We start from the raw sequence: 19,637 nt of genomic DNA on the forward strand, positions 1-19,637 counted from the left end.
AAAAAAAAAAAACAATTGTGATTATACTACATATCTGAATCAAATACTTCCAGAAATTATCTAAAATCCATTTACAGAAAGAAATACATTTTGAGTTTTTTGTTGTTAAGTAGTTTTTTTATTGCTTAACCTGAAATAGTAGATGCCTAAAGTCTGCTTCTCTTTAAAAGCCCATGCAACTCCAAAAATGAGCTTCTGTGCTTGAAAAGATCATGTAGATGTTAAAGAAAATGATAGAAGAAACTGGGTACCCTGGGAGAGATTTTCTTACTCCAGCATCAAGAAATATAGTATCATTTTCTAAAAGATATAACTAAGAACCAAGACCTGATAACTTATATTTCTAGGTAACAGAATCTTCATGAGATTTTAAAGTTTGAGGAGTCATGAAGGCCATCTAGTTTAACCTCCTACTCTGCACAGGCATTACCTCCCTAATATTGTTGCCATAAATTTAATTCCTGCCATTTAAAGCAGAGGACTCTGCCTTAACATGTTATGTGACAGCCAGCTCACTTCCTGCTAAGATAGATCATTCCATTGAAAGACAGCTTATTCATTGGCAAATTCTTCTGTAAATACCACTTGGGTTAGGTTTGATAGAAGCCACTCTTAGCTCAAATTGCAGCATATACTTAACACTTTGTTGCAGGCCTGCCCTTTACATTTGTGAGGTCCAGGGCAAGAGTACAAAGGAAGGACTACATACCACATGTCTAAATTAGTAAAAGTTACGAAACAAGCTGTTAAATAAAATATGTTCCCTATTTCTACTTGGACAAATACACCTTAATAACAGCCAAGTTGAAAAATAGGTAAAAGGTGTGGTTTTTATTTGAGCAAAATATGAAACACCACAGAATTTCCTTATTGTTGAGTATGTCTGGGTGTATTCCGTTGCTGAATTGACAATGTTGTATGAGTAATAAAGACCTAAATACTACATAACTGACTTTATTTTGGGAAATTGAGACAGTAAAGTAGATACTCCAAAGTGGTCTGGCCTGAAGGCCAAGTGAGTTCCTAACTTTGCACAGGAAAGAATGCAAGCCGGAGCAACAGAATAAGCAAAAGTAAGTTTCCTGAAGTAACAAAGAAACAGAAGGAAGGCTCGCTCCATACGCAGAGCAGTGTGTCTCTCGAGCATCAGAGAGTAGGTAGCACCTTGTGAGAGTTTTGGGGGCCTTATTTTATACTTTTTATTTAATTTCACGTTAAATGGAGGGAATGTTATTCATAAGATTTCTGGGAAGGGGGTGGGGAGTTTCCAGAAGCAAGGGTTCCCCCTTTTTCATGGGATTTGCAGACTGTCACGGTGCAGTGGGAGTTTCTTTCAGGATGCTAATACATTATAAGCAGGGTACAGTGAACAGTGAGGGAAACCTGTGATCATTTTCATCACCATCTTGGTTCTAGTTGGGTTTGGCGGGCTTCTCAGTGTGAGCTACAGGCTGCACAATGCCAGTGCTGAGCACCGGGTCCCGGGGCAGAGGTGCCAGGTGCTCTTTAATAAATCTGTGTATAAAATGAATCAACAAAAAAAGACCCAACAATCTCATATATCACCAGGCAAAAGACATAAATAGAACCTTCTCTGAAGACGACAAATGGCTAACATATGAAAAAAATGATCATTGTCCCTAATCATCAGAGGAATGCAAATTAAAACCACCCTGAGATATCACCTAACCCGTGAGAATGGCCCACATTACAGAATCTCAAAACTGCAGAAGCTGGGGTGGATGTGGAGAGAAGGGAACTCTTTTACACTCCTAGTGGGACTGCAAACTGATAAAACTTCTTTGGAAGAAAGTATGGAGAATCCTCAAAGAACTCAAATTAGACCTCCCATTGCATCCTGAAATCCTATTACCACATATCTACCCAGAAAAAAAAAATCCTTTTACCATGAGGACATTTGTACTGGACTATTTATCACAGTTCAATTTACAATTGCCAAATTGTAGAAACAATCTAAATGCCCACTAACCCAGGAATGGATTAACCAGCTGTGGTATATGTACACTATGGAATACTACTGAGCCATTAAAAAAAGATGGAGACTTTACATCTTTTGTATTAACCTGGATGGAAGTGGAACATATTCTTCTTAGTAAGCACCACAAGAGTGGAGAAGCAAGAATCCAATGTACTCAATTCTAATGGGAAGGGAGTAGATGAGCTAATACAAGACGTGGTATAGGGGAATGAGGGAGTGGGGATAGGGGAGGAAAGAGGGGAATGGGTGTCACGGTGTATGGCACACTCTTGGGGGTGGGACACAATTATAAGAGGGTCTTAAACTTTTTTTTTTGAGATAGTCTCAAGCTGTGGCCCTAGGTAGAGTGCATCAACCTCTAACTCCTGGGCTTAAGTGATTTTCTTGCCTTAGCCTCCCGAGCAGCTGGAACCACAGGTGTCCACCACAACACTTGGCTATTTTTTGGTTGTAGTTATTGTTTGGCAGGCCCTGGATTCAAACCCTCCAGTTCCAGTGTATATGGCTGGCACCCTAGCCTCTGAGCTACAGGTGCTGAGCCAGTGTAACCTAATTCTCTGTACTTTCAATGAATCCCAAACAATAAAATAAATAAATAAATAAATGATTAATTAATTAATAATTAATTAATTTGTGTGTATGTGTGTTTACAGAGCCCTCTGAAGTCCACAGCAGAAGTCCTTCTTGCCTGGGACTGAAGATGCTACTGACACTTCATTTCAAGCAAAACCTGTGACTATCACACACTAGGTCTTTTAACCAACTCTGTATTTGGATTATCTTTGAGTTTTAGAGTTGTCTGAGGATACAAGCACCAGGTAGGCGGCCAGATACTTTCTTATGCTTGAGGGCATTTTATTCAAATGCAAAACACATTGTATACATCAAAGCAAAGACTAAAGACACAGGTGAACCTCACTGTAATAGTGAGTAAGGAGAACTGAGTCACTGCCTGGTCACTGCAGCTTAATGATCTTCCTGTCAATGACAAACCCTATGTACGGCCACCAAAGATTATAATGCCAGAATGCCACATTTTTACTCTACCTTTTCTGCGTTTAGATACGTTGGAACACACAAATATTTACCACTGTGTTACAGCTACTTACAGTTCAGTAACCCGCTCTCTAGCAGTCATTTTCAACTAGTGTGCCATGGGAGGTTAGTAAGTGAGCCTGGAAACATTTTAAAGATCATTAATTAAATTATTTTCAAAAGAAGTTCAAAGCACAGTAAGCATATTCTCTTTTTTACTCTTTCTTTTGAAAAACATAATTTAAGTGTGCCACAGAAGTTTAACTAAAAGTTCAAGTGTGCTGTCAGATAAAACAGGTTGGAAAACACTGCTCTCCAGGTTTGGAGCCTGGAAGTGACAGGAGGCATCCGACCTAGGTGTGCAGTAAGATTCCATCCAGGTCTGCGTAAGTGCATTCTACGATGGTCACACAAGGACAAAATCACCTCAGGACACATTTCTCAGAACTTATCCCTGTCCTTAAGCAACCTGGGGCTGTAATTGCTTCAGGTTGCCTACGCAAGTCCTTGTTTTGCCCCACCTCCATATCCTGAGCTAAGTTTCCCAAACATTGGCATTTAGATTCCAGACTGAACAAAGACAACGTAGGAGCTCCCCTCTTCTTTCTGTAAAAGAAAATCTTATGAGTTTATCTGTACTTCCGCAAATGTTTTTTCACATACTTTTATAACTTGCACTACAAATACTGATTTTCTTAGATCTTCAATGTCTGTTCTTAACTCCTTTCTCCTAAAGTGCATGTAAGAATGAGGAGAGTACCTGCCCCGGGGATTTTCTTAAGTGCAAAAGAATATAAACTGCAAATTAAATTTTAAATACTTAAAAAAATTTCCTAACCCTATTTGCCAGCATTAACTACAATTAATATTTTCTTGTGTAGCTTTCCAGAATTTTTCCAGGCATATACAAGAACCTACTTTTATTTTTACATTATTGGGATCATGTCATAGTTGCTCATCTGTGTCTTATTTTATACAATTTATTTTGAAGATACTTACATATCATCACATAGAACAGACTTATCCTCTAAAGTTCTTAAAAAACGAAATGAGATAATTATGTATCGCTATTAGCACTAGATAGGAGGTTCATTTAGACTCTCAAGAAAATGTTTTCCTCTTCCCTTTACCAGAAGAGTCACATGGATTAATACTGTGATGCAGGAGGATTTTATTTTATCATCACATGTATATGTGGATATAGAAAGTCACAGGAGCCTAGAGTTCTGAGTGGAAGGTCTTACAGATTTCTTTATCCAAGTGGTAGAGCCTGTGTCAAAACCAATTCTTTGTTTTCAGTTCGGAGTATCTTTAACTCTTTTGTTTTTAATGTAATTCTGAGTTGCATTAAGATAGAGCATATATGGCTTGGTGCCTGTGGCTCAATTATATGGCTCAAGGCGCCAGCCACATACACCTAAGGTGGCGGGTTTGAATCCAGCCCCGGCCCACCAAACAATAATGATGGCTGCAACCAAAAAAAATAGCCAGGTGTTGTGGGGGGCACCTGTGGTCCCAGCTACTTGGGAGGCTGAGGCAGGAGACTCGGTTGAGCCCAGGAGTTGGAGGTTGCTGTGAGCTGTGATGTCACAGCACTCTACCCAGGGGGACAGCTTGAGGCTCTGTCTCAAAGGAAAAAAAAAAAAGATAGAGCATATAGGCTCAGTGCCTATACCTCACTGAGTAGGGCACCGGCCACATACACGGAGACTGGCAGGTATAAGCCCGACCCAGGCCTGCTAAACAACAATGACAACTGCAACCAAAAAATAGCCAGTCATCCCAGCTACTTGGGAGACTGATGCGAGAGAATTGCTTAAGCCCAGAGTTTGAGGTTGCTGTGAGCTATGACAACACAGAACTCTATTGAGGGCGACATAGTGAGACTCTGTCTCCAAAAACAAAGATAGAGCATATATAATGGTGTTAAATGATGGATATAAATCAGGTTACATATACCCTCAAAAAAGACAAGCTTTTAGTTTTCATTAGAGAAGAAAAGTCAAACTGAAGATAATAGTTTATTTTTAAAATATAAGTTATGTCAAGAAACTAAAAAGTATTACTTCTGAGAAGAAGGACTTGGGGTATGGATGGAAAGAAGCCCTATTTTTGCACTGTCTCAATTTATACATACATTCATTTTTCTATTTGAAAAACCAAGAATTTTATGTACGTACATATATAAGTAGTTGTGTAATGTTTGGTGTCCTCGTGCTTTACCTAGGAGTCTGTCTCTCAAAGCCTTTAAAATGCTGATGGAATGAGTGGAGATCCAGTGTTCAGGACACAGAAGAGGTGGTTAAACACCAAGAACCCAGGAGAACGCTCTGATACTGGACAGGGAATAATTGTTGGGCCTACCTTATAGAGAATAAAAGGAATTATAATAGGAACTTGGAATACCATGAAGCACAAACAGTGATTTTTTTACACTGAAGTTGTTCTAAAAATAAAAAAAATCCCACATTGGTTTGTTTGTGTATAAAATAAAGAGGCAGAGGAAAATGTGAAAAATGAGATTGCTCAATTTAAACTGAAAAAGTTAGAGAATAACAGATTGAGCCAACTTCATAGTGATGTAGGATAAGCTCTTTTGTCTTAAGAGCTTTTCTTTCTTTCTAAACATGTGATGATCCAAGGGAGCTGCCTCAGATGAGGTTAGGCAATCCCTAACATGACTCAAAGTCACCCGGCTTAGACTTCCATCTGAAATACAGAAATTCTAAAAACCTTGTGTATGTATCATGGTGATCTAGTGAAAGCACAATAGAGGAAAGCAGAGGGGGGAAGGGCTTCAGGCCTCAATTTTGGCAGTTTTTGTTATTTAAAAGTCATCCAACACATAGAACCATAGAATTGGAAGAAATGTTAAAGGTCACGGAGTCTCTTCATTTTAAAGATGAGGAAACAAGAAACTGAGGGACTAGTCCAGGTCTCACAGTCAGAGGAACACCAGTACTAGAAAACACATTCTCCCAAATCTGGGAGTTTGGTGGTTGGACCATTGCACCTCCTTCCATGAAGTATTAATTTCTAGTCATCATTTGCCCGTTCCATGCCAATGCCCCTTTTAAAAAATGACTTTATGTTTATCTTTTCCCTTCTAATAACTGTATGAAATTGTATATCCGGGACAAAGAAATGTATCCTTACCTGGAAAAAATGTTTAATGGACATCTAAATTATGTAAAGACATTTCCTTTATAAAAAGAGTGGGAAAATTATGACTGTCCCTCCCCTCAAATCCTTCTGATTCAACTCTACAGGGGTAGAAGAGAAGGTGAGTATGGAAAAGCAGTATTGTATTGAAACATTCACATCAACCCCTCCCTCCTCCAAATATACAGGCAAAACCAGACCATGCTCATTGGGTATGAAATAGAGATTGTAGGATAGAGGATAAGAGTACAGAGCCTTCGGCCAGACGCAGTGGCTCAAACCTATAATCCTAGCACTCTGGGAGGCTGGGGCGGGTGGACTGCTTGAGCTCAGAAGTTCAAGACCAGCACGAGCCAGAAGGAGACCCCCATCTCTAAAAATAACCGGGCATTGTGGCGGGTACCTGAAGTCCCAGCTACTAGGGAGGCTGAGGCAAGAGGATCACTTGTACCCAAGAGTTTGAGGTTGCTGTGAGCTGTGACACCATGGCACTCTACCTAGAATGACAGTGAGACTCTATCCCCCCAACAAAAGAGTACAGAGCTTTATCTGATTCAAAATACTGGTGATTATAATTCACCTTTTGTATCTATTTGGTAGTCATTCTTATTCACTCAACACGAAGCTACTGTGTACTATGTTTCCTAAGCACCAAGATTCAAATATGAAAAGATACAATTTCTCCTCTAAGGATTTCACAATCTAGGAGAAGACATAAGTAAGTAGGGGCAATAAGCAGATTTGATGCCACATGCTGACATTATAGTTAATTGAACAGTTAAATTTTAGAAAACAAAACAAAAAAATGGCTTTTTTTGAGACAAGGTCTCAATTCTGTTGCCAGGGTTAGAATGCAGTGGCATCATCATAGCTCACTATAGCCTCAAATTTCTGGGCTCAAGTGATTCTCCTGACTCATCCTCCTGAGTAGCTAGGACTACAGGTGCATGCCACTGAGGGCAGATAATTTTTAATTTTTTTTTTCATAAAGCTAAGTCTCACTATTTTTCCCATGCTGGTCTCCACTTCAGCCTTCCAAAATGCTAGGATTACAAGGAGTGAACTGCTGTCATTGGCCTGGATTCTTGTATACATAGGTGTGTCATTTAATTATGGGGGGAGCCAATAATATTCTTTGTTCAACCAACTTAAGCTTTTCAGTGTTAAATTCATTTTGTGGATGGAAAAGAAAATATTCTGAACCATTTTATCTCATTTGTTTTTTAAATGTTCATAGCAACTTTATTCACAATTGCTAAAAACTTAAAACTTAAAGGTCAAGATTTCTTTCAATGGATTTGACAATGGATAAACCAACTGTATTACTCATTGATAAAAAATTAGTGATCAAGCTAAGAAAAGACATCGATTAATCTTAAATGCACAATGCTATGTGAAAAAGGCCAGCGTGAAAAAGCCACATACATCATTAGTCCAATTACATGGCATTGTAGAAAAGGCACATACTAAAGATGGCCAATACATCAGTGGTTTCCAGGAGTTGTGTTGGGGAGCATTGTATAGATTAAACACATGGACTTTTGGTGCAGTGAAATTATTCTGTGTAGAACCATAGTGATCAATACAAGATATTCTTGAACATTTTGGAAACTGGAAAATGAAAGAATTGGTCAAGTTCTTAGTTCTTTTTAAATGTTTTTTGTGCCCAGGACTTTAAGGCAAGAGGACTGCTTAAGCCTAGGAATTCAGGGTATCACTCAGCCTCAGTGACAAAATGAGACCCTAAATATTAAAAAAAAAAAGAAAAAAAGAAAAGAAAAGCAGCATATACTAACATTGAACTTAAACTAGTTAAAGACTTTTTCTTTTGCATCCCAAAGTGTTGGTACCCTAAGCATGAACCACTGTGCCTGGCGTGGTATATGCTTTTGATTAATGATAGGATTATGGGAACCAGTGAGTCACAATTTTTAGTTATTAAAACCCAATGGCTATAGAATTACTCTTATATGCAAGTTTACCTAGTTTCTCTATTGATTTAAGTTTTTTAAATTATAGCATCCCTAAAAGAATATTATTTTAAGTGGTTTTATAGTACAGAGATTCAGAACTTCTGAATGCAGAAAATATGATTCAAACAGCTGAAAATTATATTCTTGTTATATATATATTTTTAAAGCAAAAGGTTGCTAAATTTGGGAAACTTATGAAGAAAAAATATCTTCAACATCTGTGATATATTCCCACTTACAAAAATTATTTCTAAATTTATAACAGTTCTATTTACAGGAATACATCAGTGAATACTTCAGAGATCGTTGTTCATAAATCATATCAAGCCTGAGACTTTTTTCTCTTTTTAAAAAGAGCTAAAAATTAATAATAGTTATGAAAAATAAAAAACCGGCTAGATACATTTTCACAGTAATGCTAAATGTAGATTTAGCTGTGAAGAAATATCGTTTCAATGATTCTTCATTTAATATATGGTGATTTATTTCCGATCTGAATTAAAATGCTATCATGAACTCTACTGGACTACTACGGCATTTGCTAGTCTTTGCTATCAAGCATTTTTTAAAGACAACAGAAATTCTAGCACAGTTATATAAGTGACCTATCAGTGCCAGGCAAACAGTTTGTTTCTTTGAAAAATGATTAATAAGCTTCCTGGCAAAAAGTAGTTAATGTTGTACAAATAGAAGTCTCCTTTTAAGGTTTTAAATTTTAGGATGTCAGAGACTTAGCTATCTATATGTGAATGAACATATCCTACTAAGCACAGAAATGCTAATCGTACAAAATTTTATCTTCCCAAAGGTTTGTTCAAAGATTATCTCAAAAATATATTTCTTTCCAAGGTTTGCTCAATAACTAGTAAACTATACCTCAAACAAAGGCCAAATCAAAGTTCAACGGGTCAGAAAAATTATACTTGATTTTCCAAGAATTATTAATGGAAAGTATAGCAAAAGAAAGGACAAGGGGTTGACTTTTTCATAATTATAAAGTACATTCTCATCAGTGGGTAGGGGGACAATTTTAGTGATAGATAACTTACAAATCTGGTGAGTTGTCCAAACTTCATAGCTTTTAACTAAATGCAATGTCACTTATTAATATAAGCCTGGTTGTAGGAAATAAGTGCTATGGAAGATTGTTTGAAGGACATGATATGCTTAGTGTTACCTGTGGAAGGAACAGGGTCATCAGAAAGTATTTTATCCAGATTGTATTCAGAGTTAGAATAAGGAGAGGTCCATAAAAATCCAGGCTAAAAGTACTAAAACATTATTGGAAATACAATCTATTAAATCATATTTACCAAAATTTCTTTCAGAAATTAAGGGAGGAAGGTATACTCCATTGAGCCACTGGGGCGGGGTATGACACAAGATCTTAAATGAACATACAGGTCCAGTAACCAGATGGCTGCTAAAGTGTCCCCTAAGAAAGGCAAGTGCAGTCACGAGCTCTTGTTTGCTTAGAGGGAGCTAGTATGGGGCAAGAGCTAAATTGTTCAGGATAATGGAAAGCCTAACATGCCACCAGGCATCCTCCGCCTAGCCTCCCCTGAAGTCTATGGGGTGCCAATTAAAAATAACCTACCAGGCATTCATGTGCCCTTGGTCCACCTCTGAGATCACTATTTAGTACTAACAGAATTGCCTGAGAATGCTTCGGGACTACAAGGTACACTAGGAGAACGGTCAAATGAAACACAACATTTTATTCCTAATATTTTATTATAGGAATAAAATTAAAAGCAAAGGGTCATCCTTTTCATAAGACCCACAGATCTTTTAGGGAACAACAGCTTTTTCTTCATTTAGGGACAGTATGCAATTTGCAACTGAGCATATTTTCACCTTGGCTTTGGATGCCAGGAAACTTCAGAGAGAAGTTTGCCATCCAATTCTTCAAACTGTATAGGCTCAGAGAATGCATTTCTCTTTTTACCTCTAGGTTTCATTCTTTTACCTACTGTTTTAAATCTTTATTTTCTTTTAAATTAGAGATTGGATCTTGCTATATTGCCTTGGCTAGAGTGCTCAGCTATTCACATGCACCATCATAGGACATTATAGCCTTTAGCTCCTAGTCTCAAGCAATCCTCCCAACTAAGCCTCCCCTGGCACTTAATTTTTTTTTTCGCCCTACTCCAACTTTCTCTTTCAATATTCCACATTAAGAGTATTTTTGAGTTACCTCTGTTCTTTTGTAGCACTAGTTGAAGCCCCAGCTCCAATATCCCATAGTTTCCTCTGTATTGGTGTATTTCCCTCAAAAGCTTCCTGAGGAGCAGCACCCATGGCTCAGTGGGTAGGGCGCCAACTCCATACACTGAGGGTGGCGGGTTCGAACCGGGTCCTGGCCAAAGTGCAACAAAAAATAGTTGAGCGTTGTGGCGAGCACCTGTAGTCCCAGCTACTGGGGAGGCTGAGACAAGAGAATCGCCTAAGCCCAGGAGTTGGAGGTTGCTGCTGTGAGCTGTCATGCCATGGCACGCCACGGCACTCTACCAAGGGTGACAAAGTGAAATTCTGTCTCCAAAAAAAAAAAAAAAGCTTCCTGAGAAAAGGCAAATAAGAAGCGGACTTTTTTTTTTAATTTTGCTTTCAATTGGCTTTCATTCATCTTAATTTGAATTTTTTTTTTTTTAATTTCCTTTTTTTCTTCTTTTCTTCCTTTAGCGATTCTCTTGCCTTCAGCTTCCCAAGTAGCTGGGACTACAGGCACCCACCACAAGGCCTGGCTTTTTTTGGTAGAGATGGGGTCTCACTCTGGCTTAGGCTAGTCTTGAACCTCTGAGCTCAGGCAATCCACTGGCCTTGGCCTCCCAGAGTGTTAGGAGTACAGGCATGAGCCACCACACCCAGCTGCAGATTTCTTTTTTTTCACGTCTTATTTGAAATTATCTTATTTTATCCTCATACTTAATAGTATGGCTGGACATACATAGAAAATTCTTTTTTCTATGTTCATTGGGCAGGAAAAAATGGCCTTCATTTCATATATTCACAATTTAATTGCTCTAGTATTACAGTATTGGTTAAATCACTTAGCAACTTTAGGAAATCAGAGTAGGCAAATAAATTTAAACTGTTTATTGACCCATATTATTATGTAACACGCCCAGTTAACACTATATAAAGGTAAACTTTTGTACTCTCTGAGCAAGGTGTAGTGAAAGTAACTAGCACTTCAAACCACAGGGTGCCTCTTGGTCTTGGCTGGTGGTTGGCTTTTCTCTTTTCCTCTCTCTTTACCTTTGTGTAAACTCACTTTTCTGCTTCTCCTCATTTGCTTTGTCTTCTTTCTCCCCTCTCCAATTATATGGCTGCAATATAGACTTGAAATAGTCTCTATTTTCATATTTGCTACATTTTATAGTCTTTACATTTAGTTTTCTAACCTAGTGAATTTAGCCATATTTATTAGTTTCAAAACCAAACAAGACACGAAGGGCTTTTTATTGCTACCTGGCCCCTAATTAAACTTTTTCTGTGGAACAACAGACATGGATGGGAATGGAGTGCTTTAGGCCCTGCTTAACATGGCAAGCTCCTCAAGTATAATTTAAATGACTCAATTAGGTGACTATTTACAAAGGTGAGGGTCAGGTTAAAGAAAGCCAAGTGGGGGCGGTGAAGCAACGAGCAAGTAGTTAGAACAAGAAGGCTTTATAACTCCCAAATCTGAAGAGGCCAGGGGGCAGATCTAGTATCAGAAGCCAGAGAGAATTCGAGCTGTGTGTGTCGGCTGCCCACTGAGAGCTGTGGTCTTAGGGAGAGGAAGACGGCCACTGCTAAACTAAGGTCTTAGGGAGGAAGCCACAGAGCAGTCCACTCTGCTTGCCCCAGTATGGAGAAAGTTTAAAACAACAGAGATTACGAAGAGTAACCTAGCTAATGGTTGCTTAGGGAAGTAATCAGGCAGGTCAGTCAAGAAAAGGGTAAATTTCTCTTGACTCAACCTCCCTGCCTGTAATGGGTAAAATGGTCAGGAGTGAAAGAAAAGAAAGATCCTTAGAGTAAATGTTTTTTAAGGAAAGATGAATGGGCTCTTAGAAAGATAGAGGATCTGTGACAAGGTCTGGATATAGGAGACTCTGGCCTCCTCTCTTAAGAGTTAATCTTCAGGCTCGGCGCCTATAGCTCAACCGGCTAAGGCGCCAGCCACATACACCTAAGGTGGCAGGTTCGAATCCCCAGCCCGGACCCGCCAAACAACAATGACGGCTGCAACCAAAAAATAGCCGGGCGTTGTGGCGGGCGCCTGTGGTCCCAGCTACTTGGGAGGCGGAGGCAGGAGACTCGCTTGAGCCCAGGAGTTGGAGGTTGCTGTGAGCTGTGATGCCACGGCACTCTACCCAGGGGGACAGCTTGAGGCTCTGTCTCAAAAAAAAAAAAAAAAAAAAAAAGAGTTAATCTTCAGAGGTTTGACAATTGGGGTTCCTTTTACAGAATCTGTCTTTAGGCAGATGGAGGGAAACTCAGAAAGCCTCTCCATTTTGCTACTTTTCAAATGTCTTTAGCTTAATCAATATATCAAAAATATGCTGCTGATATACATATTTTGGCATTTCCCGAATTCCTTCAGTGATGTTTGGGCTCAGAAACTGACACCACAAAATTTGGTGTTCTGACATGCTGCATTGAAAAAGATGTCTCTCAGGTCTCTCTGACACTCCACCCACACCTCCAGTCTCTCCATCCTCTACCTCCCAAAGCACAGGATGAAGTTTTCTGAAGTCACCTTATATGCCTAAACTTATAAAAGAAAACAAGCACGGCTGGTCCCTTCTATATTTTCATTAACTCAACTCACACCACAGGAAGACAGATGGAAGACTGTCAACACACCTGGAGAGACTTTTGTCATAAACCATTGTCCACTCTGCGAGCCATTTCCCCTAAAATAATCCACTTTCCCCTAAAAAGAAGGGCATATAACATCTATACCCCATTGTGCAGTGGTGTGATCTGATTTTCCCCTGGGCACACTAATAGTTTTGTATGCCTTTTGTCCTCTTAGTCTGTCTTGTGCAAACTGATTTTCAGTGACGGTTCAGAGGATGAAGGGAAAGTGTTCCCTTGGCCCCTACAATGTCTAATTTTGTTTAATGATCAATTCAAGCATAATTGTTAAGAACAAGTAAATTATAAGAATGTAAATGGCATAAAAGTTTATAAATGAATTTGTCACAGTTTCAAAAATATTTTTCAGTAATTTAAATCTTAAAGTCACATTAAATTAATTTATGTCTGAGTCATTTCTAAGTTAAAAATACTGAAACAGTAACTGCTAAGTTTAAAGTATATATACTGATATGGCATAGAAATGCTAAACGTTTGGGTTTATCAGTAAACATGAAAAATTGTTCTATGAGAAAGCATGTTTCTGCAAATTATGAAATGTATGTTCATAAAATGTTGGTATATGACAGTTTAAAATTGCTTTACTTTCTAGGTTTTCATGAGAAACTAGAGTTACTAAGAGTTAAAAATTCTAACCAATATGTGGTAATTAAAACTAGAAATAGTGAGGGAAACAACTCCATATGGAAGGAAAGTAAGACATGTTTTTTGTAATTGAATTTAGGAAGTATGCAAGATGTGTCTTTGTTAAGGGGGAAAAATGTTGTTTTTGTGCTAAAGTAGAACAAGAGTTTGAACCTATACTGGTTTTGAGGGTTGCACAAGTCTCATTCTTTGTTCAAATAGACTCCGCTAAATGTGTCTAGAGTTTTTTCTTTTAATACAGGTAAAAGGCTTTATAAACGCTAATTATAATTTAACACCAGAAGCTACCATTTGTTGTTTGGTATGAACAAGGATCTGTGGCAAGTACTTTAATTTCAAATTCCTCTTCACAGCAGTTCTAATGGATATGCAATTTTCTATTGTCATCGTATAGATACAGAAACTGATGCTCAGAGGAAATTTCCTGAAGTTTCACAACTAAGTGACAAAATGGTATTCAAATTTAGATGTAACGCTAAAACCTAGGTTTTTAACCTATTTTAAGTTTTAATCTACCAATACTTACAGGAGAAAATCCGACATATTCTCAGATCCTTCTCTGTTCAGGTTAAAGCCATCTTAAAGAAAATTTCACTCCTTTAACAAACATTTAGACTTATTTTATATGGAATAGATGGCAATAAAGAGATGAAAACAGGGCGGCGCCTGTGGCTAAAAAGGGTAGAGTGCCAGCCCCATATGCCGAAGGTGGCCAGTTCAAACCTGGCCTGGCCAGAAACTGCAAAAAAAAAAGAAAGAAAAGAAAAAAGAGATGAAAACAATATTGTTGTCCTTAATATATTATTTCAGGAGGGCAGAATATTCCACTTTTAATATTCACAGAGAAGACTAAAATGCAAGCTAGCAAGAGAAAATACCTTAAGAACTTCATCATACCATGAGTTGGGGAGATGGGATGTGGGATAAAGAAAGGTAAACATATATCAAGGAGATGGAATAAAGCACATTGAAATCAATCCTTTTTGTTTGTAACAAATAATAATTACCCAATCATTTGAATAATATATTCAAAATTATATTTCCTTCCCAATAATTAAAGTCACAATTCAACTTACAACATCAATGGCCCAAAACCAGTGTACCACATGTGTTTTTCAAAGTCTTATTTCATTAAGTGTATTTTAAATTTTATTTTCAGGAATGGGATTGACTGCAAAGGAGCACAAGGGAAATGTTTTGTCTTGATTGTGATAATAATTACATGGCTCTGTTTGCCAGAATTCACAGAACTTTACAACTAAAAGGGTAAATGTTACTGCATATAAATTATACCTGACTAAACCTGACTTAAAAAAAAAAAGTCTGAAATCTTAGCTACCCAGCTAAAAATAAAATTAAAAATGTAATTTAGGTACAAACCAAATTAAGAAATGACAGAAGTCTAGTACTGGTCTGTATTTATTTATAAAGCTAATAAGCCAATTTATATTATATAACCCAATACTTTTAAATAGGATATAAAAATGTTTGAAGTATTTATTTATTTATTCATTTATTTAGAAAGAGGATCTTAAGCTGTCCCCCTGGGTAGAGTGCTATGGCATCACAGCTCACAGCAACTGCCAACTCTTGGGCTCAAGCGATCCTCTTGCCTCAGTTTTCTATTTTTAGCAGAGATAGGGTCTCAATTTTGCTCAGGCTGGTCTCAAACTTGTGAGCTCAAGCAATTCACCCACCTCAGCCTCCCAGAGTGTTAGATTACAGGTGTGAGCCACTGTGCCCGGCCATGAGGTATTTTTTTTTAAAAGCTTTGGATTGCAAAATATTATAACCACATGTTGCTAAGGCAATGCTGTATTTAAAAATATCTCAAACAGAAAATAATACCCTAAGGCTGTTAACAATTACAATGATGTAAACTTCTAAAATATTACTATAATGCTGCTTTCAGTATATACCCCAAACTATATATAAGAGTTAAGGACAAAGAATTACTAGCTCACTTTATTACTTGATAGATTCACTTGCTTTCTAAAATATAATTGTAGTTCAGCTTCTAAAAAAAGGCAAAAGAAAAAATTATTTTTTTCAACTGAACTGTATTAAAAATATAAAACTATTAAAAACATAGAAGAGGTAATTAAGTGATTTCTCTTCTTTATTAAGGAAGAAATATATCCAAGAAACTATTTACAAAAGACTCACCCTACTAAATGTTTTAGAGACCAAAGTCACTTGCTTGGCTTGTAAATACTGTAATGAATTATACACGAACCTTCTCAACATAGATTTTTATGATTCTTTACTACTCTGTTTCTATTCTACCAGCCATACCAAAGCCAATCAACCCAATTTAAATTAGAAGGGATAATATAATCCCAAGACTTAGAAACCCCAGAAAAAATGTATAGTACAGGAAGATCTCTCTTCCCTGATTAAAGCAATGTAATTATAGCAGATGTCATTTGTCAATCAAAAAAAAGGCCCAGTTTTTTTTTTTCTAATGTAAAAGAATAGTTAAGTATTTTTGTTTGTGGCTTGCCCTTCAACCGTTTGGGTTGGCAAATTAACTTTCAGGAGGATGAAAATGACTTAAATGACAACATGTGACAACTATCTGTAACTATTGCCCTCCCCCACTGAAGCCCATCTTCCAGAAATTTTCATTTTTAAAAGCCAGACAGGACTGGGCACGGTGGCTCACACCTGTAATCCTAGCATTCTGGGAGGCTGAGACGGGGGATTGCTTGAGCTCACAAGTTCAATACCAGCCTGAGCAGGAGCGAGACCCCTGCCTTCACCCCCATCTCTTCTAAAAAAAAAAAATTAAAAGCTAGAATGGCTCAATTCTATCTTTTGAATATCAAAACAATTTGATTTTGTCCATCAATATGTTTTTTAAATGCTCCCTGATGTTTTTACCTTTAATATTACACAACAATGAAAAATAGCATTCAAAATCTGAAAGGAAGAGAAAATATTTGATGCATTACTACATTGGGAATGACTTGACTATGTTCTGGATATTAAAGAACTGATTTCCTGCTAAGAACAAATGCTTTGAGGCGCTTTGTGAGAAAATACTGAAGAGAGTAGTATTATGATACCATGACATCTACATAACATGTTGTAACAGAACAGTGCCAACTAGGTAAAAATTAGTCTAAAAATTTTTATTCTTTCCAAAACTGCAATTAAGTAAATGTATTTTATAAACAATATTTATTAAAAAACACATAGGTCATGGGAACATTTTAAAACAAGCAACCTCTAGAACGTGAGTTCACAAGTCTGATTTCAACAAAGTGAAAGTCTCTACAGGGGCAGTTTCTTCTGTTGGAGGACAGGGGGTTGAGAAATTAGAATTTTAAAATGATAGCAAAAATGATGGCAGGAGTATGTCAGGAGTAAGCATTAAGAAAGTTTGGTTCTAAGGAGCCAGTTGAGACAAGGAAATCTCAGGGGCTCCCTGTACTCTATCATCAGGGCTTGGTGCTCTTCAAAGAGGTCAATGGAGAGGACTGGAACAAGGAGTAAGATTTGCTTGTATGGCAGAACTTTGTTCAAAGGGCTACATTAAAAAAAAACAACAACAAAACAAAAAACCAGAAATGTAATTAGAAATCTGGGAAGTTTTTGTCAGGAATGAAATGGCTCTGCTGTCTGTGGTACTGCGGAAAGGAATTCTGAATTAGCTGTTGATATTTAAACACACTAATTAACTGTGCTCTTCAGGTATGAGTGGGATAAGCTTTGACAGATATTTCAGATGAGGAAATAAAAGACATAGGGTTAAACTACTTTGTGAATCCTCAGTGGAGAAGAAGGGGACATTGTGGCATAACTTTAAGGCCGACAGCTTTGAAAACCGGATTGAACTGCATGGCCATTAATAAATCTGAGTGTCAAACTTTACTGAACCATGCAGTGCCCAGACATTTGGTCAAACACTGTTCTGGTGTTTATGTGAATTAACATTAAAATTGGGAGACTGAGTGCCCTTGGTAAAACAGAGTACCCTCTATAATGTAGGTGGACTTTATCTAATCAAAGACCTGAATGAAACAAAAAGGTTAACCTCTGCAGAATAAGAATTCTTCCGACCTGACTACCTTCAAACCAAGACACTAGATTCTCCTGCCTTTGAATTTAGACTAAAGTATACCATCAGCTCTCATGGGTTTCAAGCTTGCCTGCTGACCCTAATCTGAGGACTTGCTGGCCTCCATAACTGCATTAGTCAATTCCTTATAATAATCACATATACTACATATAAACACACACACACACACACAGGCACACCTCAAACATATCATGGGTTAGGCTCCAGACCACTGCAATAAGGTAGATATCACAATAGTGATTCATACAAATATTTTGGTTTCACAGTGCATATAAAAGTTATGTTCATACTATGCCAGTCTATTAAGTGTACAATAGTATTATGTCTAAAACACAATGTACCTACCTTAATTTAAAAATACTTTATTGCGGCTTGGCGCCTGTGGCTCAAGCGGCTAAGCCACATACACCTAAGGTGGCGGGTTCAAATCCCCAGCCCGGGCCCGCCAAACAACAATGATGGCTGCAACCCAAAAATGGCTGGGCGTTGTGGTGGGTGCCTGTAGTCCCAGCTACTTGGGAGGCTGAGGCAGGAGACTTGCTTGAGCCCAGGAGTTGGAGGTTGCTGTGACCTGTGATGCCATGGCACTCTACCCAAGGGGATAGCTTGAGGCTCTGTCTCAAGAAATAAATCAATAAATAAATAAAAATACTTTATTGCTAAAACATGCTGACATAGAGATATAAAGTGAGCACATGCTATTGGAAAAGTGTTAATAGTTTTACTCATTTGTAAAAAAATAAATAAATAAAATGAGCTCTGTTTCTCAGGAGAACCCTATTCCGATCTGGGTTCAAATCATGGCTCTGTTTTTTTTTTTCTTTTTTTAAGAGACAAAGTCTCATTTTATTGCCCTAGGTAGAGTGCCATGGTGTCACAGCTAACAGCAACCTCCAACTCCTGGGCTTAGGCAATTCTCTTGCCTCAGCTTCCCAAGTAGCTGGGACTACAGGCACCTACCACAAAAGCCCGGCTATTTTTTGTTGGCATTTGGCCTGGGCTAGGTTTGAACCCGCCACCCTTGGTATATGGGGCCAGCACCCTACCCACTGAGCCACAGGCGCCACCCTATGGCTCTGTTTCTTAATAGCTGTGTAACCTAAACTAAGTCCCTCAAGCTCCCTGAACTTGTAAAGTGGAAACAGTTTGTTCCGCATAGGATTGTAACAAGAACTGAAATAATTCCTTAAAGCACTGTACACAGGGCCTAGCACACAGTGCTCAGTAGGCGAACACTGTTGTTGCTATTATTATAAAAGACTACTTTGAAAGGAAGAAATCCAGATTGAAACAGGACCTAAAGCTGTTATTCTTGATGAGGAGGGTAGTATCAAAGTAAGCAAGGACTGTCAAAGTTTACCCCACCCAATCGCAAGTATCCCTTGTTTCTTCTTTCCTTCTAGTCTTGTCTCCTATTTCCACAAGAGCCATTGTTTTTTCATCCCTCATGTAACTCTGGGAAATTTTAGCTGGACCACTTCCTAAAACCCTAATTAAAATTTTGTTAAAATCTTCCAAATACCACTACTTTCTTGACTTTATTATACTAATGAAACATAGTGGATGTAAAAATATGGGGCTTCTGCGTTAGGATTTTGCAGAGTACTGGGTTATCACTGAAAGTATTTTAGTAGTCACTGGTAATAAACAATCTCTTAACAGCAACTTACTATACTGTCATTCACAAAATTGAGAGTGAAAACAATTCCACTTTGCTGAGGAGATCTCCCTCTCTTTAAAAATGATAATGTTGGCTCAGTGCCTGTAGCACAGTGGTTACAGGGCCAGCCACATATACCAAGGATGGCAGGTTTGAACCTGGCCTGGCCAAACTAAACAACAATGACAACTGCAACAAAAAATAGCCAGT

Source organism: Otolemur garnettii, unplaced genomic scaffold, assembly GCF_000181295.1.
Source record: "Otolemur garnettii isolate 467f Iridium unplaced genomic scaffold, OtoGar3 scaffold00178, whole genome shotgun sequence".
Classification (NCBI taxonomy): Eukaryota; Metazoa; Chordata; class Mammalia; order Primates; family Galagidae; genus Otolemur; species Otolemur garnettii.